Below are 8,394 nucleotides of genomic sequence, written 5' to 3' on the forward strand. Positions count from 1 at the left end.
GAAATAAATTTTTGAAATTATACACCCAAAGTAGTAACATAGGTATGTATAACATTAAACCTGAAATTTTGTACTTTCAGTACAATTATCTACTTTGACCAGGTACTTAACAATAAGGACACACTTCTGTTAAAAATGAATGTATTTCAGTATTTTTTTTATAATTACCCAGAAACCTTGTGTATACACGTAGTTGTTACAGAGAATATGAGTTGTTACGCGAAAATCTAAAGCCATATTTTTATTAGCAAAGGAGGCATTATTTTGCTGGCAGAGTGCATAGCATTTGTCAATGACATAAAACTATGATCCTAAACGTTTTAAGTTTTCTACGTATGAAATGGATAATATTCCCTTTCAAGTGAAGGTCAAATTTATGATTCTATTAAATGATCCCGACACTTGCTGAAATGCAATTAAAAACACTCACTTTCGGTGGCATACCTATATCTTAGCATTAGTTGGATTATCAATAAGGGAATAATAATATGATTTTCTTACATTTCTAAATTGTTCATTATGTAGCATAACAAAGTTATTATTTTGTGTTTAGATTATAGAACATACTTTACACTTATATTTCTATTTATTAATGTCCATACAAATGGGCAATATAATTAAGAGAGTTTATTATCGTATTATTCAATCAAACAAATAATTTGATTTGTTTTAAAATTAAATGCACTACTGTGATAATTGGCAGGGGAAGAAGAATGCTTAATGAGAGCTTTAATAAAATAGCTATTCAGCTTCCATTATCGGAACATAGCTGACCTATATAGTCACTTATTATCACGACGAAAATGTAACTAATGAATACCTAGGCGGCTGGCAGTTAGACCAACCTGCATATGTAATGATAATATTGCTTCAATTGTATATCAAATACATACAAAAACTAATCATATGAATAATTATATGTAGTATTATATTATATGTAGTAATCTTATTAAGTTGAGGCATGTCAAAATGCTTCATAGAATCAACAACGGGAATAGTCTACTCAATTGCTAGTCAGAATTTTGTAATTCATAAAAAGTAATAATATTCTGACGACATGTGTAACAACAATTCAATTGATTAGCATAGTTTCTTAAACTGAACTGTTCATACATATCACACGTTAATACATATTGCACTAAATTACACTTCTAATTCAAATTTGTTAATTTGATTGATTGATTTATTAAATTATTGAATAATTTATTGGGTCATGCAATCATGTGTTTAGGAATATATATTTTGTATTTAAACACGATATGTTACACTCACATTTAGTATTGTCGTACATTGCGCTGTAGACCCATACATTGTTAGTGAACATGTTGTACTTCACATTGGTAATGAATAATTCTACTAGTAAAATCAACATGGGGCATTGATAGAATTAATTTCTGCTATTGCTACATCTTTTATGTACATGTCATTGACTTTCACGTGGAAAATCTCCCATAGCATCTAAATGATTCGTCTGTGTCTTGTGATTAAATAATTCATGTGTGCATAATGTAATAAACATGAACATGATGTTTTATTTTAGGTCATGGTCTTAACCGGACTGTAGCTGATGGTCGTTCAGGTAAGATTACAATTCAAAATATGGTAATTGCAACTTTTATTTCAATCATTAAACATGCAAACAATTATATAGCCAACAAAAATGAATTAAAACACGTAAGATACCTCTTGTTAAGATTGCTGTATAAAGTTTAAACCTATTTATTTGAGCTCGCTCTCATAGTAGGCCTAAAAGCCTAAAGCACACTAAGATTCAGTCGATTCCATTTCCAGCGTTTACTCTTACTCTTTGTCTATGCAAATAATTTTGGGGTAGCTCTTAGATGATCAAACCAGGAATCTCCTGGTCGCTAGAAAGAATCCAAAACGCAAGCGCGACCTATATTAGTTAACTAATAAAGGAAACGAATACATAATCATTCTGAATTATTTAAATTGTGTGGAGTGTCTGTGTAACCGTGTTACTCAAAGAGACCTTTTCACAGATTTTGGCGTGTTTTGAATTTTGTCAAAAAATGCTTTATATTGATAAATGTAAACATTGGATCTTAAAATATCCAGTAAAACATCAGGAAAAAAAAGAAAAAAGAAAAAAAGAGTAAACCTTAGCAGGGCTCGACCCACTGACCCCTGGGGTCCTGGAGTAAAAAGACTACGACCTAGACCTAGGCAATCCTTCCAGATACAATCACGAATGTATTTTATACTCTATATAAGTAATCCTCGTAGTTTCACAAAATATAGCGACAACAACAGAAATCTCCAAATTATTAATTCGTTTCGCGTTGCAACGCCTGATAATTTTAAGGTTTTTAAATCGTTAAAAGATGCATATAATAGCTATTTTAGAGCATGGTAAATGTTCAGTATTACTGTTTCCTCACAAATAGCATAACTAAAACGAAAATGTGCGAAACTGAACACTTTTTTTAAATTTTGACAATTTACCCAAACGTGAAAAGGCCCCTTTAAGTAAATAAAATTTCTAACATCAAAGTGATTCCCGTATATTAAAAATGATGATAGCGTCTTACTAATCACAGGATTAGAACAAACATTATAACATATTTAAATAAGAGAGGGGAGAGAGAGAGAGAGAAGAAGAGAAAGCAGAGAGATAGAAGAGAGGAGAAGAGATCGAGCGAGAGATAGAGAGGAGATGAGAGCGAGATTAGGAGCTCTCGCTCTCGATCTAGAGACTCTCTCTCTGCTATCATCTAGATATCTCCTCTTCTCGCTCTCTCCGTCTCTCCTACCTCGATCTCTCTCTCTCTCTATCTCTCTCTCTCGGCCTCTCTTCTCCTTTGCTCTCCCTCTCTCTCCTATCTCTTCTCTCTCTCTCTGCTCTCTCCTCTCTCTCTCTCTGCTCTCTCCGCTCTCTCCTCTCTCTCTCTCCTCTCTCTCTCTCTCTCTCTCTCCTCGTCTCTCTCTCTCTCTCTCTCTCTCTCTCTTCTCGTCTCTCCCCAACCCCTCCCGTCACTTACCTTTTTAATTTTCCGTAGAAAAAGAAATACATATGGCATATCTCTACAAAACTATCCCTTCAACTAATAAAAAAATCAAAGTAAGTTACCAATATTGTTTAAATGCAGCTCTAAGTAAACCTAAGTACATATATTTTTATTCGCAGACAACATAAGGAATAATGAAATAGAACCAGACAATACCTTTCGATGATATGCGCGTATCCTTTATTCATGGGATGGACCAGATATCCATACAACACTGGACTGTATATGCAAACCAACAGTAAACAAAACACTTAACGTTAAACACATAAAGACATACAGCAAAAATGACAACGCAACACTTTTCATCATGTTGTGCAAAACAAAATGAAGAATACTTTAGACAATTATTTCAATAAATGAAATCCGCTTTTGCTTGTGATTATTTACAAAATAAAGCTTAAAAAATCATCATTCGTTCTTTAAGCCGAATCGAAAAAAGCAAAAACACATTTATGAAAATTGTGTAAATTAATTTTGCAGAAAATCTACATAGATTGAGGGCTCCATATGTTGCCGTGCTAAACCTACCTGATCCTGACTTGCGTAAGTGCACTTCAATATTTATTGTGTGAAAATTACATAATCCAAAAATACATACATTTAGGAATCATGCATAATGTCGTTTGAGCAGATATAAATACGTATGTAATATGAGTGGATGTACAAACATTTGCATCGCCCTTATGTAATGCATGCTTGTTCTGTGTAAATATGTCGAAGATATGGTGGATAAATTTTACATAAAGGCACTACCCTAACCATCCTTTTATGTTTAAAAAATCAAATTTCATCATCGATGAATTCATCAGAAACAAAACAACAAGAACAATAACAACATTTATTCAGAAGTACATTACTTTCAAAACAGGTTGTGCATGATTTGAAATTTAGAATTTTATATGTAAAACATTTGGCATTTGGTTTGTTGTTGAAAACAATAGTTATCGTTCCACAATTGTCAAACGAAAGGTGTTCAATTTCGAGTTATCATCAGAATTAGAAATGTAAAATGTAACCCGAAATACTAACATACTCTGGTACAAAACTAAATATGAGTAAGACTGTTAAAAGAAAATGGAACATAATAATTATAGTGTTAATGGCTTTAATCTTTAAATTCAATATATATATATATATATATATATATGTGTATATAAATATAATCGGTGTTAGGGAAGTAACTGCTACACATAAAAATACAATGCATGTTACCGTGTATACAAATGCAATAACGTTTTCCTTGCATAGCATTTTAACATAATGAAACCAGCATAAATGTCGTTGACAAAGTATGTAGGCTCTGATTAGTTTGTAGACACAGGCATGTGAAAAAATCACTTATTACATCAGTTTGTTCCTCGCTTAGCACAATAGCAAAAGTAAAGTCCACACAATTTTTTAAACAAACATTAAATTGTGTTTGCTTCTTTCGAAGCGCATCTTATTTTCGAAGATCTTACGTTCGATGCGAATTTGCTTTATATTTCCATGGGATGTACTATAAACATCCCAAAAATAAATCACACTTATATCTTAAATATCAACTGACTTGTATATTGGATTTTGTAAGTATTATAGTGTTTATTAACCTAATACGCTTCCTTATACATTTTAGCACACGTGCGTGGAGTTGTGCCATCTGTTCAAACCGTGTCACCTTCAGTAGATATAAGTATGAAAGCTGTTAGCCATGTATTGCTTGACTTAAGAACATATTCATATTAATCATGTCATTTACTTTATTGAGTAAACCAAATGGAAACAATTGCTTATAACAAAATTACATTGAACGTAAGAACGTAAATTTATCAAATTGAACTATCTTGCTAGAAACTTGCTACTGGACATACTAATATGGATTAATATTCCTCTAGATTTAATGTTAAAGCTATGAGAAAAAGATGCCAGTGTCTGTTCTCATTTCGAAAATTTGACAATTTGTCAACAGTGGGTAAAATATTAAAACCTAAAATAACCGTATACACAATAAGTGAAGTTAACTTACACTTAGGACACATGTATATTCTGAAAAAAACTTTTGAGAATTTTCATACATTAAAAATGATGAAAATATTGTTAAATATATGATTTTGTGTGAATTATAATACTCTGTTTTCTAATTAATCTGTTTAAACATTTTTTTACACATAGTTATTCGAAATAGAAAAACAGATCCTGTAAAGATAGTGTTATCAAGATTTTAAGTATACATTATTTTTTAAAACTGAATGTTAAAATTATGTATTCCAGTAATTATATTTTCAGGTCTGCAGTGCATTCGCGCCTCTCAAAGAACGTGCCTTAGATAATACGGACGACATCATTTAAGGGCATTTTCTTCGAATATGAAAATTTCGTACCAGAATGGATGGAAAACCTACAAAAAACATTATCATTCGGACACTTTTAATTCATATTTATTCTGTCTCTGATGCAGAGTGGGGATGTTAACCCACACCAAGGCCCAGCAATTGTTTCAGACTTGACTGAACATGGTGCACGTAAAAAAAGGGAGACAACCAAAACACCCATGTCGTTTATGTGGATGGGGAGTTACCTCTCGTTCAAAAGCAATTGACTGTGATTCTTATGGAGTCTGGACACACATAAATTGCACAGGGTTTATAGTGCCAGTTTTATAAAAACAGAAATCAAAATTATGTAAAATTTAAACTTCATACCGTCAGTGAAGAATATACTTATAAAGAATTGTGTAAATTAAATTGTTAAAAAAAGTACAGGGTTAGATGATATTCCTGCCAAATACTTGAAAGATGCTGCACCTTTTGTGAAAGTTCACATTACTTTTTTAGTCAATTGCTCTATTTCTTCTAATACAGCTCCTAGTGCTAAGGTTAAACCACTTTTTAAAAAGAACAATAGATCTTATGTTTCTAACGACAGACCTGTCAGTATTTTATCAATTTGTGTCTTAAACTTTAGAAAGGGCTGTATATAACCAGTTGGAATCTGTTTTTAGTTAATCATGGTCTTTTATATGAATATCAAAGTGGTTTTAGATGTAACTATTCCACTGACTCTTGTCTTATCCACCTTACCGACCATAAAAATATTTGTCAAACTTTAAAAGGTTTTATACTGGTATGAAAATGTTAGGTATGAAAACCTTCAGAAAGCGTTTGACACGGTTGACCATGGCATTCTATGCCAGAAACTCAAGACAAAAGGTGTTGAGTCAGTGGAGTGGTTTCGATCTTACTTAACAGGTCGTCATCAAATGGTCAATGTCAATAATACAATGTCAGAATCTATGAATATCACATGAGTTTTCTCACAGGGAAGTATTTTAGGGCCCCTCCTTTTTTATGCTATGTTGACATGGGTATTAGTATTAACGAATCATATGAACTTATTCTTTACGCTGATGACAGTGCCATCCTTTATTCTCACAATAGCTTGGTAGCATGCCCAATTTTAACAATGTTATTGCATGTGTATTAAGTACATATTCTTTTTTGTTAAATGCACGGCTTATTTTTCATAACATTGTTGAATTTAATTTTTTTTTAAATTAAATCAGTTATAACATGTTAACTTAAAAATGACTTGCTTTTATTGTTTGGGTAATAAATGCGTATTCAATCATTAAAATAATACTATTCATTATTAGGTGTTTGCTTTTCGTATTCTATTTTTTTTTAATGTTGTTATTTACTATAATAAATATAACGCAAAAAATGTATTATTCCCAACAGAACATTTCAGCAGCGAATAATCATGTGAACAATAGCGTGAAAGTAGATAATTGCTGGATGATAAGCCGATCAAAATACTTCTAAGCCAACAATCAAAGGGAGACAACCCCCAACACGCTTCATGTTGCTATTAACAATATTTTGTTTTAATATGACCCATTCCTTCGATATCAATTTGAACTTCAAAAGATTATCTTTGTTGAAAATCTTAAAACAACTACACTTCGCATCTGAATAATAACTTTTAATCCTTCAGCGACTGAACAAATACCATCAATGATAAATAAACAAAATAATATAACACTTTGTAGTTGATGGTAAAATGAATAATAATGTTCTCTTAGTCTCAAAACATGTACTCTAGTCGAACATACAATTAAACTGAGTGAATGGTGTAATGTGACAGCTCAATGTAAGATCGTGTGCATTCCAAATATACTAGTTTGACTTACATTATTTGTCTATTGCTATTGTGGCATTTCTATATTTTGAAGTTTGTAATTTATATTCATGTTTATGATGCGTCCCTCTGATTTTTAAGAAAATATCAAAAGTTATATAAGTATCGATATTTTTTAACTGTTTCACTGTTAATTTCCTATTGGTTTCCGAATCAAGATATTAAATGTAACGGATCTCCTGAGGTGTTGGAAACAAAATCTACATCTCAAATCCCTACAGGTCAAATCCAAAACAGTGTTCCTAAATAATGTATTTGTGTTAAAGTAAAACATCCACTATTTTTCTGTATTGTTTGCAATTTCCAAATGACATGTTAATTTTAGCAGAAGATACGATAACAAAGGTACAAAAACTGATACAAATCTCCTATTTCGAAAAAGCAAATATGCAAAGACACAAAATCCAGAGTTTACCTGGAAACAAATAAAATAAATTTTGCGCAAAACTCCTTAAAAGGACATCCTTTGTTATTATTACTGAGGCATCATCATCCCTTTTGTTTTATTCAAGCCGCTCAAAGCATAAAGACTGTTTTAATTTTGATATATTTTATGTTATTGCCTTTGCAAGTATTTTGAATTTAGTGGTATAACATTCAATCAAATTCTCACCTCATAACAGAAAATTAAGTTTTACTTCTTTTAATCCGTATACTACAAAAATGGGATAACAAGTGGCAAACATTAAATTATTTAAATTATCCTCTCTTTGGATTGTTATTGTTTAATCTACGGGTCTGTTATTCAGGGCGAATTTCCCAATACACAACCATTTGACTCTTGACAAAAGCAAACAACAACTATCCTACTATACCGACGCAGTTGTAATGGTGCGGTAAGCGCATATTCACAAAAACAACAACAACAGGGAAGTTAAGTGAGAGACTGTTCGACAATCGTTTGATGCCTTCTAGATCTTGACGAACACGGCGTTATACAACTCCTAAACGGAAAACCTCGTGATGACTGTTCCAAATTTAGTAAATTGGGATCACGTTTACAAACAACAACGATAGCTCTAGCAATCGTACTCATCATCTGTCTGTTAAGATAATGCACAGTTATGGCAAACAAGGATGTATCCTGCTGTTTAAGTAAACAATTCAAAATAATGGTAACAACATGAACTCATCGAAAGACATCGAGTTCGAATGTAACGGCAATAAACAAACACCTTCCCAATGACAG

The 8,394-nt window shown here is 31.9% G+C and overlaps 1 long non-coding RNA gene across 1 annotated transcript in view; it reads left to right on the plus strand.

Annotated features, from left to right (window-relative positions):
* The window catches only part of LOC127863175 (uncharacterized), a 9,416-nt gene extending 3,545 nt beyond the window's left edge, over positions 1–5,871 (plus strand). The window contains exons 2-5 of the long non-coding RNA XR_008040950.1: positions 1,541–1,579; positions 3,510–3,572; positions 4,645–4,701; positions 5,295–5,871. This is a non-coding gene — a long non-coding RNA (uncharacterized LOC127863175). The remainder of the gene's footprint in view (positions 1–1,540; positions 1,580–3,509; positions 3,573–4,644; positions 4,702–5,294) is intronic.
* The last annotated feature ends 2,523 nt before the right edge of the window (positions 5,872–8,394 follow it).

This window comes from Dreissena polymorpha, unplaced genomic scaffold (genome assembly GCF_020536995.1).
Source record: "Dreissena polymorpha isolate Duluth1 unplaced genomic scaffold, UMN_Dpol_1.0 chrUn001, whole genome shotgun sequence".
NCBI classification, from domain to species: Eukaryota; Metazoa; Mollusca; class Bivalvia; order Myida; family Dreissenidae; genus Dreissena; species Dreissena polymorpha.